Source organism: Hipposideros armiger, unplaced genomic scaffold (assembly GCF_001890085.2).
Source record: "Hipposideros armiger isolate ML-2016 unplaced genomic scaffold, ASM189008v1 scaffold_281, whole genome shotgun sequence".
NCBI classification, from domain to species: Eukaryota; Metazoa; Chordata; class Mammalia; order Chiroptera; family Hipposideridae; genus Hipposideros; species Hipposideros armiger.
The window spans coordinates 1,575,731-1,590,372 of NW_017731631.1; the positions used below are offsets into that span (position 1 = coordinate 1,575,731).

General features: G+C 39.0%; 1 protein-coding gene across 7 annotated transcripts in view; it reads right to left on the reverse strand.

Annotated features, from left to right (window-relative positions):
- The window catches only part of GRIA3 (glutamate ionotropic receptor AMPA type subunit 3), a 483,327-nt gene that overhangs the window by 400,767 nt on the left and 67,918 nt on the right, over positions 1-14,642 (reverse strand). The gene's annotated exons all lie outside the window — the stretch shown is intronic.

Here is a 14,642-nt window from a genome sequence, read left to right on the forward strand (position 1 = left end):
AGAGAGAGAGAGAGAGAGAGAGAGAGAGAGAGAGACAGAGAGAGAGAGAGACAGAGAGAGACAGAGAGAGAGAGAGTCACAGGACGTTCAGTATAGTGTGGGAGTGGAGTCAGGAAATTGTAATAGATATGCATGATATGAGGGGATGGAAATTGGGGCGGTGGATTTGGGGAAGGGGGTTATCACTTTGAGGGGTAAACAGTATAACTATTTCACTGTGTTGTCAAGGCATCTTTTGATTTCATTCGTGATCTCATTATTGACGCATTTATTATTTTGTAGCATGTTATACAGTCTCCATGTGTTTATGTGTTTTTCAGTTTCTTTTCTTGTAATTGATTTCTAGTTTCGTAGTACTGTGGTCAGAAAAGACACTTGGTATGATATCAATCTTCTTCAATTTATTGAGATTTGTGTTGTGGCCCAATATATTGGAAAATGTTCCATGTGCAGAATGTATATTCTGCTGCTTTGGGGTGAAATGCTCTAAGGATATCAATTAAGTCCTTCTGGCCTAATGTGTTATTTAAGGCCGCCATTTCTGTATTCATTTTCTGTCTGGAGGATCTGTTCATTGGTGTCAATGAGGTGTTAAAATCCCCTACTATGATTGTGTTACTGTTCATCTCTGTCTTTATATCTGTCAATATTTATTTTATGTGTTTAGGCTCTCTTATGTTGGGTGCACAGATGTTTACTAGGGTTATATCCTCTTGTTGGATTGATCCTTTTATTATTATGTAATGTCCTTCTTTGTCTTTTATTATAGTTTTCATTTTAAAGTATTTTTTGTTCAATATAAGTATTGATACTCCAGTTTTTTTCTCATTTTCATTTGCATGAGATATCTTTTTCTAACCCTTTACTTTGCTGTGTCTTTTGATTGGAGTATTTAATCCATTTACATTTAAAGTGATTATTGATGGGTACATAGTTATTGCTATTTTATTATTTGCATTTTTGATAGTCATTTGTTTCTTTGTTTACTCTTTTCTTCTAGGTAAAGAAGTCCTTTTAACATTTCTTGTAATACTGGCTTGGTACTAATGAATTCCTTTAATTTCCCCTTGCCTGGGAAGCTCTTCATCTCTCTTCAATTTAAAATGATAGCCTTGCTGGATAGAGTAGTCTTGGTTTTAGGCCCTTGTTTTTAACCATTTTCAAATTTTCTGCTTTTCTCTTTTGGACTGCAAAGCTTCTATTGAGAAATCAGCTGATAGTCTTATGGGAACTTCCTTGTAAGTAACTAGTTGTCTTTCTCTTGGTGCTTTTAGGATTCTCTCTTTGTTTTTAACCTTTGCCATTTATAATGATGGTGTGTCTTGGTGTGGACCTGTTAGGGTTCATCTTGTTTGGGACTCTCTGTTTTCTGGGCTTCTATGTCAATTGTCTTCACTAGGTTAGGGAATTTTTCAGTCAATATTTCTTCCAACACCTTCTTGATCCCTTGCTCCCTGTCTTCTTCTTTTGGTACTCCTATCATGCAAATGTTATGACACTTGATGTTGTCCTTGAGGCCCCTTAAACTATCTTCATTGTTTTGGATTTTTTTTTTCATTTTGCTGTTTCAATTGTGTGCTTTCTGCTACCTTGTATTCTAAATTGCTGATTCAATCCTCTGCTTCATGTAACATGTTGTTGAATCCTTCTAGTTTATTCTTTATTTCTGACTGGTTCTTTTTATTGTTTCTATGTCCTTCTTTTTGCTTACTATCTCTGTTAAAATTCTCACTAATTTTCTTAAGCATTCTTATAATGAATGTTTTAAACCCTGTGTATGGTATGTTGGTTGCCTTCATTTTATTTCTTTCTATTTCTGAAAGTTTCATTTGTTCATTTAATCTAAGACATGTTTCTTTGTTTTCTCATTCTGGCTGCCTCTTTGTGTTTGCTTCCTATGCCTTTCAGTCTTTGCTGGGTAGCCTTATGTAGTAGGTGTCTTGTGTGGTCCAGTGGTACAGTCAACATGATTACCTTGGCGTGTGTTCCAGAAATATCCCTTGAGTGTATTGTAGTTGAGCCTGGATTAATTTTGGCATACCAGTGGGTGGGATTGACTCCCAGACTGACTGATTATGTAGATTGGCTATACTCACAGTTTGGGAGCTGCTGTGTGGGGGCTTATCCCTCAGAAGGGGATTTGCCGCTATAGGCTCTTGTGCATGTTGTGACAACCCTTTGAGTGTGCTGTTTATTAAGCTAATTGGATAGTGTTCTGTTGTGGTCTGAATCCAGCCTCTGGGTGTGTTGTTTCTGGTGTCTCTTAGGAGGACCTCTCATGCTGGCCAACTTCAGCCTTTCCTGTGACAGGCTCAGGGCTGCATGGTAGGAGCTAAAAAGCTACATGAGGTTGGTTTCTTCCTGTGCTGGACCTATAGGCATGTGAGAGTGTCCTCGTTGTGAACTGAGGCTGGATGCCTCAGTATTGAGCCTGGGACAACTTAGGAAAGGCCAAGAGTTCCCTAGCTCTGTTGCTACCAACTGCCTGCCCATAAGGCTTAGCTGTTGAAAGACCTTCCTAGGTGTGCAGGCTAGGCTGGTTGAGCTTGTATTGAGAGTATACTAGGTGCTGTAGTACTAGCTGGCCTGGGTGGAGTCCTATAGAGACACAAGGCATGGCCAGTTGTTTTTAGGAAGTTAATGCAGATTCAGTTCTTGCACCAGTGCCTGTCCTGTGACCATTTTTCAAAACATCCTGAGAACACTGCAGTCAGCCACCACTCACCTCAGTCCCACAAGAGCTGCCCAAGAGAGGCTGCAGCATAAATTGTGGCTCCCCATCAGTGGATGGGCAGCCTTGGACCATCCACTGCTGTAAAAGGCTTCCACAGCTTGTGACTCTCAGTAATCTGCATCCTCATAACATATAACTCAATAAAATGGTAATGTTCCCCTCTGTCTGCCATTCACGCATGTTTCTCCATCAATCATCTAAAGTAGTCAGGGGCCCATGTTGACTTGAAACAGATTTTACATGGGACTTAATACAACTCTTAACTGAAAAACTAATTGATCTAGTGATTTAGTCACAGTCATTAAACAATTTCTAAAGCTGGGTGGAAAAGTGATGATTATTACTTTGAATCAGCAGTAAGATTTGTCATAGACAGATAAGAACTTCAAGTTTGATATAATTTTATATCACATTTGAAAGCTATTTTCTTTAATTTTGCAGCCTAGGCTGTGGTGGGGGTGGAAGGGTAAACTAGGCCTTTAAACAAAAACTGTTCTTAAAAGCTAATTAATGGTTGTCTGTTATTTTATGTTTGGTATATTTCATAATTAAAAACAAATCCATATAAACAAAAAATGTTTAGGTCCATTATCAGTCAGGAAGACATGCTTTTACTTCCCATTCAGCTTGAGTTTCTTGGCATTGAATACTTAGTATTGAGTTTAATGGTCTAAGTCACCCCCTTCAGCCTCTAAAACAGTCCCAAAACACCCTTTGTAATTTTAGTGATAGGTGGGGATTACTTTTCCTCTTGAACACATCTGATAATAGTGAATGCACCACTTTCCAAAGTAGTACATTCTACTTTTGGACATCTCTAATTATTAGAAATGTCTTTATTATATTGAGAGCAAATCTGCCTCTCAGCAACTTTCATGACCTATAGTTCCTTCTTTTTGTATGAAGCTCACAGAAAATATCTACCGCCTCTTCTAATGGTAGACCTTTAAACATCTGAAGATATATGTCCCACCTGACTGTGCCTTCTCTTCTTCAGGCTAATAACCCTTAGCACTTCAGATGTCTGTCGTAGATTCCAGGCCTTCACCACTCTGGCCATCTTCCTTTTGACATGGTTCAGTTTGTTTAATGTCACTTTTAGAGTCTGATGTCTGGGACTGAGCACCACACTGTAAGTGAACTTACGCACCTCACTGCCCAATTTATACTAAACATTATATATTTATCAGTGCTGCTTAAGATGGCATTGAATTTTTTTATACAAGTCCACTGCAGAATTTTATGGAGTCTACTCCTACTTTGAGATCTTGAATTTATATCCTAGTTATCTTGTTAAGGAACTTCTGTCAAGCCAGGCTTCCTCCAACTTGGATATATGCTATTGACATTTATTGTGCCTAAATACCTTTATTGGTAACTTTCATCCTTTTAAAATATCCTCATGATTTTGACCTAATCTCTGAAAACCTGTTTGGTTAACAAGCTAGTTAGTTGTCAGTCCCAGTTATGTGTTATCTACAAATTTGATCATCCTGCCTTGGGTAACATTATCTGAGTTATTGACAAAAACGTTGAAGACAACAGTCAAAGACAGAATCATTTGGCAGGGCATTGACTAATTTACCCTTACACTTTCCAGGATGACAACAATTAGGTAATAAATACTCTGGCTAGAGCTCTTCAGTTGGCTCCAAATGCATCTTTAACATACTCACAGTTTAGGCAATACAAATCATTCTTCATACTGACCTTGGTTCTTCAGACATGTTCACAGGTCTAGATTTCAGGGAAATAAATAACTGGAATGATTTTCTTATTTCCTCATCTCTGACCATGTACCTTTACTATTTATTGTTGAGTTTTATGGGGAGGAAGTGAGAAGGAAGAAGATGCTGAAAGAAGACAGAATAGTGCCTTCTGGTAAAGAATGAACCACAAGAAGAATTGAGAAACTACTCCTTTCTACCCTTTTACTCAACCAGTATGTCATTACCTAAGGTTGAAAAGCTGATTCATTGCCCTTTGTTGTCAGGAAGCAAATGGCCTACCCATTTTACAAGTAGAATAATTGATGTCTGATGAGCTCCTTGGATCCACGGTCCTCATCTTTCCTACCTGATAGTAGACTTCAAAGCAATTGTAAAAAGCCTTATAAAATTTTCCAAATGCAACCCTGATGGGAAGCAACTCTGAAAAAGTCATCTTCACAATACCCAGACTTGGTGATTGTACAAAACAGCTCACCTTATTGCTGTATTAAAACTATACTATACCGGGCTAGCCGAGTGGCTCAGTTGGTTAAGAGTTTGCTTAAGAGCACGAGCTCTGAGCAACAGGGTCGCTGGTTTGAATCCCACATGGTCCAGTGAGCTGCGCCCGAGCTGACCTGCTGCTGAGCTGCCAACAGGTGGCAGGATGGCTCAGCTGGTGAGAGCACATGCTCCTAATGACAAGCTGGCCTGTTCGATGGTGGGCTATGCCCACCCGCGGCTGGGACTTAACTCGGGACCTTGAGCTGAGCTGCCGCCCAGATGGCTCAGTGGATAGAGCATGCACTCTTAACAGCTAAGGATGCTGGTTCAACTCCCACATAACATATATATTACACCAGTTCCCTCAAATATATGTTTCAAAAATCCTGAAGAGCAAATGACTCATTTTTCCTCTAGGAGAAAAGGCAAGTTTAAATTAAAGGCAGTTTTTCTAACTTTAATGTAACTGGTTGGATTTTTTAAAGTAATGCCCCACTCTTGGTTTGGGAGAGCATTCTGGTTTGGTGCAGAACTTTGTGCCAAGAAGTCTAGTCACAGTTGTTCATCTTGTCAAGCACAGAGCTTACATTTAGGCAAACCTCAGTGGTCTTTGCAGGATGTTGCAGGGTCCAGTGACTCTCTATGTTAAAGGTATTTTTATTGGGAATGAATGACAGGTGCATTCAATTTGAGAACAAAACCCTCTGCAACCAGCTACCATAAATCCCCCCATACTCCTTTGTACTAAAACATAAAGACATCATTTGAAAGAAAGGAATTTCAGATCTCAGGGCTAATTTAGAAAAAACCCCAGCATTTTAACAAGGGCACTTACAAAAGATAGGCACTCACTTTAAATGTGTTTCCCATGTCTAGTGACTGTCTAGCCCTCTGTTGTCTGATCTGGTAGCCACTAGCCACATGTGGCTATTTTAATTAAAATTATTTGAAATTAAATAAAATTAAAAATTCTGTTCCTCCATTACACTATCCACATTTCAAGTGCTCCATAACCACATGTATTGGACAGTGCAACATGGTAAATTTTCCATCATCACAGACAGTGCTGGTTTAGTAGGTCCTATTAAAGTTGCCTCTTGTGCCTACCCACCAAAATGTTTTAGATTCTAATTCAACCAGCATTTATTCAGTATGTATTCTATTCTAGGCATCATACTAACAACTTTCATACTTTTACTTGGTGGGGGAAGGCATTGTTTAATGGTTAATGGAAACTGCCAATGGGTAGGCAGAGTAGCTAGTTGCCTTGTAGTGTGGTTTGAAAGCCCTTATAAAGCCTTACTGCCTTCAACTGTCTTCACTATTGACTACTGCAAGGCTACCCACCTCTGCAGCCTAGGATGGTGAAAGCCCCTGTTAAATGACGAATGTGGCCTTGAAGGGGAACATTTAGTCGGTATTACTTATGATTACTTCAGTATGGATTGGTTTATGAGATTAATTCTAACTGAGAATCAGTCACTGAGAGAGCAGGACACAGGTCAGGTAAATTTTGAGGTCTGGTAGTAGGAATCAGGAAAGAACTGAGTCTTTCAGTTATCTCCTATGAGAGGGCCTCTCTATTTGGGGACAGCACAGAATGGGGGCATTTTTCCATTTGAAAGCAGTACTGGATGCTATTAGGGCAGAGACAAAGGGGAGGGGTAAAGTTGCTAACAACAAACCCTGTGAACACTGCTATTTGTCAAAGGTAGGTTCTAATATTCACTGTTTTGATCAGACACAAATGTGCAAACAGCCTCTAATTTAAGTGTGTCAATTCAGTAGATAAATTTTATTGAACACTTATTAAACAGCACCTAGTACTGTGCCAGATGTTGGAGATATAGAGTTCTACACTTAAGTTCCCTTTCATATGACCTCATACTAGCTGACTCAGTGACAGCAATAACTCACCCTTCCTCCCCACTTTTCTCTTCTTCCTGTGTATTACCTGGGACCCACTTTCACCACCTTTATCCCAGTCCCCATTTTTTTAACCTCACTTCTGACTTGTTCCAGTCTAGAATCTATGACTGATAAGGGAGAAAGGGAAGGATAAAGGAAAACTAATCCTCCTTCTTTTCCCCTACAGTAGTGTTTTGCAAATTGCAGGACGCAGCTCACTAGTGAGTTATGAAATCAATGTAGTAGTCATGACATAGCTCTTAAAAATAAATGAAATAAAATAGAAATATGCCAACATATATCCATGTAGTAAGTAAATATTGTTTCATGAAACTTTTGCTTTGGTTTTCAAATATATTCATGTATGTCACAAGTCATTAAATAAAATATATTTCTTTATCATCTTACACCATTGCAGCTCCAAGCCCTGTCCCAAACCTAGCACTGGTTTGATCTACATTTGTATCCTCACTGTTTATCTCCTCATGAAGAAGTTCCATCTAACTCCTTCTCCTATTTTCCCAATCTATCCCTTCTCCCTAGACCCTACTAGCCTCCAGCTGAACTCACCCTACCCAAATTCAGCTGGTGTCCCATTGAAGTGTTACCTGGAGATGGGATCTGGAGGAATCTTTGTTCCCACTATCTCAGATGGGAGCGATTAGTAAACATGTGCTACTGAACTTTCAAGTTGGGACTGCGAATGCATCTTCCCACCAAAACATGAACATGCCATGAGGTCAGGTTCAGTGCTGTACAGTCTTTCAGTTCCAGCCTAGAGTCTTTGTACTTCAATGGACAGCTCTGGTACCCAGGCCACCTGTATGCTGGCCAGGTTACATGTCTTATTTTAGAACTTAATCCATTTGCACCCTGAGAAGAGAAACCATTGATGCAGAGTGGCATTCAAGTGGTTCCCTACTTTAATGTCTTGCAGCAAAACAGAACAGCTGAGTCCTCTTCCACAGACCCTGCAGACAATCCTTCAGTGGTTTGAAAGTAAGTCTATCTCCCAAAGTGCCCAACTTGTTCCACAGGGAAGAATCTGACTAAAAATAAGTAGAAATAGCTAGAAATAATCAAACACAAGTAACTCGTAGAATGCAGTTTGAGCTGAAGACAAAGTAGCCCCCTTCAGCGCTTTGCTGCTTAGAGATGTATTAGACTTATAACTTCTGTATGCTGTCAATGACTACATCCGACCACGTTAGAGTTGTCCCTTTGTTTCAATTCTTTTTGTGCAGTGACATGCAAAATTAAAGGTTTCATATTTTCAAATAGCAATGCCATTGCCTGAGAGAAGCTGCATATTTAGTCATAAAAAACACTCCAGTAAATCCTCAGAGGGTGGCCAAGGACATGTGAGTAAGATAACTGAGCACACTCTCTATCTTATTTAGGTATTGGGACCAAGTGACTGGGCCCTCAGCTCCCTATTGTCTATCAGGTATACTCTAAAACATTCAGCCTGAAATTCACATGAAAAAATATGATGCACAGAACTGCACATATAGATGCTCAGTAAATAGTGCATATTTGTTTTCTGCTCCATGGTCCTCTATTATTAGGGCTTATGCTCTATCCAAAAGTGTCTTCTACAGTTCTCCAGTAGTAATTTTCTGCCTTAGCCTAGTTGGTCTTTCTATGCCATAAATACATCTTACTCATTCCTACTGCTAAGCATTTGTTCATACTATGACCCCATCCTGGAATTAGAAATGCCCTCATTTCTCAAATTTCTACCATTCCAATTCGTGCCCACCATTCAAAATCTGGCTGAAACTGCCTCCTGCCTAGATCTTTTGGTGCCCATTTCATCCTGCAAGAGACCTATCCTTTCTCTGAGTGCCAGCAACATTTGGGTTTAGTCCCCATTTTGGCACTCTGTCGTATCATACCTCAAACAAGCAACAGACTGCTTGCCTCGCAAATGTGAATATGAACATGTACCTATGTCCAAGAAGCTTTTGGAGAGCCAGGAAACACATAACATATGTTCATTTAGTTTTGTATCAAGCTCAGTACTTACAGTTCACACTGTAAGCACTTAATGAACTGATGACATAAATTGGTACCAGAAAGCAGAATTCTCTAGTTACATTTCCTAAGTTGTTGCTGACTCAATCTGTGACCTTTACCTTTTTGTGCGCTCTCACTCCTTTCCACCATACTGGTAATGACAGTCTTTATATACCCTAAACAGATGTTTGGTGGATTAACCATAATAAGCATAAAACATGTAAAAACATGAAGATCTGTAGAAATCTTATAATAATAACCCTAAAATAATAATTAATAATAAAAATATAATAATAATAATAATAATTGGAGCACTTAGTTAAATGCTCCAGAAATCATATAGAAAATGCCTTCTTTGGGGGGAGGAAAACAGCCAACTCTACCAGCGATTAGTCAATTATGAGTATTTAATTCTCCTGCTTGTAATTTTTGTTTGTGTGCACAGTTGGGGCCTAGTTGCCCCTTTCATCCTTTAAATGAAACCCCTGACGAAGTTGGTTACAGATCAATCTTTACGTGGCCTAGGCTCCTCAAAGCAATGCTACAGACCCAGTGACTCTACGACTATGTTTTGTTACCCTTCACCCTTGAAGGAACTTTGGCCAGTGTTCTTTCTTTTGTTGGTTTTCATCTGTCCCTAAGGAGTCTCAGCTCCAGAGCAGTGTGTGTGGTACTGAGCATAAGTGTCGGCCAGGCAGCAGTGGCATTTGAGGGCACACCAAGTACAGAGTCTTTTGATAGGTGCTTGTGAGAGACAGGGGAAACAAAACATACAGAGGGTGCCAAAATATATATACACATTTTAAGACAGGAAAAAACTATTAAAATTCTAATACACAATATATTCCAATAACAAAAGATGAATACAAGTCATGTTTGACTTTTGCAATTACAAGAGGTGCTTAGAGTGGTTACCATCAGCACCCAGACACTTCTGATTATGGAGAACTATGGCTTGAGCAACGTTGACCATAGTGTCCACTTGTATACATTTTTTGGCACCCCCAGTGTATCCTCTTTAACTGAAAGTGAAAGGGTCTTTGGTCTGTAAAAGGCTTGAGAAAAATAGAAGAGGCCATTAAAAAAATGGAACAGTCTATTTCCCTGGAAAGCAGATGCACTTAGTTTATTCAGGAAGGCTTCCATGTATTCCTGGTTGGAGGCAGAGAGATGATGTCCAGATAGCTCTGCCTTCACTAAGAGCCTCCAACTATAAGACATTTTAAAGCAAGTATTCTTTGGGACTCATTCTGTGTCCCTATTTTTGTCCTTATTTATCTGACCACATGCATTATTCTACACAATGAATTTCTATAAAGTGTTCTGAGATTTCTAACTTAAATTCTTTTATGCATCATTAAGAATTTTTCTGAGTAGAGCACATGAATATATTTGATAAAAAGATAATTGAATGATATCACAATTTCCCTTCTCTTTCATCTACCCAACTAATACAGAAAAGTATTATCAATGTGCTATTACTCATTAAACAAATATTTATGTGTCTGGCCATCAAAATTAGAAATCAGGTAGAAGATGATTATTTATTTATTTATTTATTTATTTATTTATTTATTTATTTACTGTGCTTCATGTTCATCCATTATCAGGCATCGATTTTCTCTCTTCTCTGGAGGTTGGGTTGCTGTATGCTTATGTATTGTGAGGTTTTTAATGTGTTTTTTCTCTGAAGATTTAAGAATGAACAGTTTAAAAGGATTACAGGGAATATACTTTAAAAGACATTTTAAGTACCACAAAACATTCCTTCTCATGAGTACTGCTTTTGCTTTCAAAGGTTTGTGAATTCCTCTTTGGGGCAGGTTCACCTACTTTCTGGTCCTGCCCTACCCTATCTCTTCCTTCCCTCCTCTGGGTCCACCCTAAAGCCAAACAGCCTCTGCTTTTGTGGAACTGTGTAGCTAGTTGGTGACCCCCAGCTTTTAGAAGCAGAAGTGTGTGACTGTTCTTGAATCTGCTACATAATGAGTAGATATTATTTGGAACTGCGTTATTTTCCCACATTGTTCAGATTTTTCTACTTTGACTTTTTTCCTCTTTTTTAATTGTTCAGATTTCTGATTATGTAGTTACCACATACCACAGGGTGCCAATTTAATTTTATTGGCCTATTTAAAGGGAAAATAAACCTTTGCTTTTATAGAGAGAAGAAAAAGGACTGATTATCCTGGCCCTCAATGCATAGTTGAGTGTTTACAATCCAATTATGCGTCTTTAGAAGAGATTTTGCCATTTGCACCCTCTTACCTCCTTTCCTGGTATATAGTTGCTATGGCATAACATATTTGCCAGTAAATACCTTACCTCTTAATAAACAGTTATTATTTTATTAACTGCCATTGCCTTATTTGTGCTCTAAGATCTTAGGAGTGGGCCAAACACTAAGGCAAATATTCCACTCCCTTGAATTAAAGGGTTTTCTGTTTCCAATATGTTGCCACAATCTATGTAATGATAAGATACATGTTGTAATTGGATTGTCACCCAATCAGTTTCAGGGAGCCAGGATGCCAGCGCCTGCTGCCTGCTTGGGATGTAATTTCCTTTAAGAAGCTCACCCTGTATTAGCCCATCCTGCAGATAGTTGTTGCTTCTACATATCACTTTGCCACCTTAGTTGTAATAATATTATCAGTATTCCACAGTCAGAAACATTTGTAGATTGGATTCCAGGTGAGAAAGTACAGGCATATTTCATTTTATTGCACTTCACTTCATTGCACTTCATAGATGTTGTGTCTTTTACAAATTGAAGGCAAGACCCTCCATCAGCAAAAACATTATGACTTGCTTTGTTGCAATACTCTTTATTGCAGTTGTCTGGAAATTAACCCACAATATCTCCAAGGTATGCCTATATAAATCCTTTTGGGTAAAATACTTGGAGAGTACCATGAGGACCAAGAAGAAGGTGACGTGGCAATGACTCGATTGCTCTTCATGTATGGAAGTGATGGACTCAGATAATAAGGGAAGTTGGAAGCTGGTAATTCCTTACTCTTCTGAGGACAAAGTCACAGGCCACTTTGTAAGGGGGCCAGTTGGACTTCCACCACTGGACAGACCTCTGGAACCTAAATGGTAACACCTGTGAGGGTGATTGCTAATAAGACAGAGAGCCTGGGATAGCAAAATATTTTTCATCTACAAGAATAGCATTATTTTTCTGGGGCCCCACGGTGTTAGTCATGAAAATGGAAGGAAGCAAGAAGAAAATGAGTGGCATATTTTTGGCTATAAAACAGGGGCTGTTATTTTCTTAAGTTTAGTGTATTCTTTCCTTTCAAGAAAGGAAAACATAAAAAAGGTTAAGTATGTAGGAATTATTTATAAGAGTACTTCTAACTCTTATCAACAAGGTAACAGCTTTATATAACTAATACTTCTCAAATACTTACTATTCAAGGCTTCAACGTCTGATCATCAATTTCTCTGGCAGAAGACATCTGCTCATTCTTTCATTTCTAGATCTTAAGCACAAAAGGACTTAGGGATAAAGGCAAAAAAATAGTAGAAATGGCTCTTCAAGAGGTACGAAATCATTGAATTCTGCATATTTGGTAAATGCAGGCAGATTCCTTAGTAACTGAAGGTCCAGCAAATTCTCAAGTTATCAGACCCATTTGCAGGACTTTGGCAAGGGGAGGTAGGCCATTATGGATATGATAGTTGGAGATCTGGGGGTACCTGTGTGTTAGTCATGAAGGATTGCAAGCTAGAAGAGACCTGGGAGATAAACAGGAAACTGAGGCTCAGAAAAGACAAGCTATTTTCCAAGTGATTCTCCATTTCACAAGTTAAAAAAAATTGAAGCTCAGTGAAGTAACATACCTTGACCAACATCACACAGTAGCAAATATCAGAGCTAATGTGAACCTGGAACTATCTGAAATGCCCTAATGATAACTAAGCAGGGTCTGTGATGTCTGGAAGGCTATTTAGTTAGGGGGGTGTCCCTAAGCTTAAGCATTATGTCTGGAAGATTATAAAACTTGGTAAGCCTGGGAATGGCAGTGAAGTTGAGCAGTTAGAAGCACACTGTGGTTTCCAGATAAGAAATTATAAGGATTAAATGGTGAGAACTAAAGGATAGAAACCTTAGAGGCAGTGAGTTTAATGAATAAGGAGAATCTAGAAAGAAGACTGCTTTGGTTGTACTCAAACTCCACAAAGTATTTACCGAGCACTTGCGCTGTGCCAATCACCATTCCTGAAGCTGGGGATATGGCAGCGAGCAAGGCGGACACAAATCCCTGCGCTTATGGAGCTTATATTTCTGTGGGGGGATTTATTATTGGGGTGACCTTGGCCAAATTGTTCAGCTTCTCAGAGGCTTACCTTGTTTCGCTACAAAATGGCAAGAATGGAGCCCAGGTCAAAGGGCTGCTGTGAGGGTTAAATGATATGATGCGTATAAAACGTGTAGTGCCTGAAATAGTAGCTTTTATTATGATCATGCTGCAAGTGACTGATCACAGTTTAATGTTAGCAGTTAACTTTAATTTGAGGTGAAATTGGGTTGTGGGGGGTGCTGGGCTATAGGCATATTGAAGGTGACAAGGCAGAAACAGGGACCTCTGAGAGCATCACAATTGTTCTATCACATCTGGGATGCAGGACTCCAAGCCCTTTATGCAGTTAGCACCTGCTGCATAGTTTTAGTTGCTTGCCTTTGTGGACAGGGCACTTCTAGTCTGAGCTGGAAGGGGTTAAGGCCTAGTCTCCATCTGCTGACATATTGATATGCATATCCTTTTCTGTATACCTATGTGGAAATGTCACCATTTTTTATTTCTACTTCAAACTGTGGACTTGTTTTCTGAGAGCACCACTAAAAATCTGCTTTTTAAATATAGGTCTATTTTAAGGTGTCATGCAAAAGAATAAGCATGTGACCTTTTCTGAAGCTTGAAACACTGATTATCTGCCTTGGTGTATGGCATTGATAAGTAAAAATAACTGTTATTTAATAGGTCCAGATGGCTATGACAACTTTTTTTCCAGTACACTATACTTCTGAAGAAATAAAGTATACTAGAGATCATGCTGCTTTATAAAAGAGCAGTACGTCTGGACACAGTGTGGCAGCATGGGGAAGTTGGGATAGCTTTGGGATGACTGCACTTTTCCATATGCTATGTAGAATGTTCCCTCCCCTTGTATCTCCACCTCCAATCACATAGACAATTTTTACCCACCTAGTGGACTCGCCCTTATCTTCTTTTTTTTTTTAGGTTTGTTTTTTTCTTATTAATTTCAGGTGTACAAAACAACATAATAATTAGACATTTGTACCCCTCATAAAGTGATAACTCCCCTCCCAGTCTACTACCCCTCTGACGTCATATATAACTGTTACTATTCCATTGACAATATTCCCTATGCTATACTTTATATCCTGTGAATATATACAAAGGGTGCCAAAAAAATACACATTTTAAGAAAGGAAAAAACTATTAAAATTGTAATACTCAATTATATACCAATAACAAAAAATGAATACAAGTCCCATTTGACTTCTGCAATTAGAAGAGGTGCTCAAAGTGGTTACCATCAGCATCCAGACACTGCTGATTACAGTGAACTACTGCTTGAGCAATGTTGATCAGTGTCCACTTGTATCACTGAGCATTCCATTTCAATTTCTTCACACAGTACCATGCATCTCAAAGTTATCATGAATTCATGCAAATGTTAGGCATGTTAGATGCTCTGTTGCATACCCACTCCTCCATTGTTGATGTACT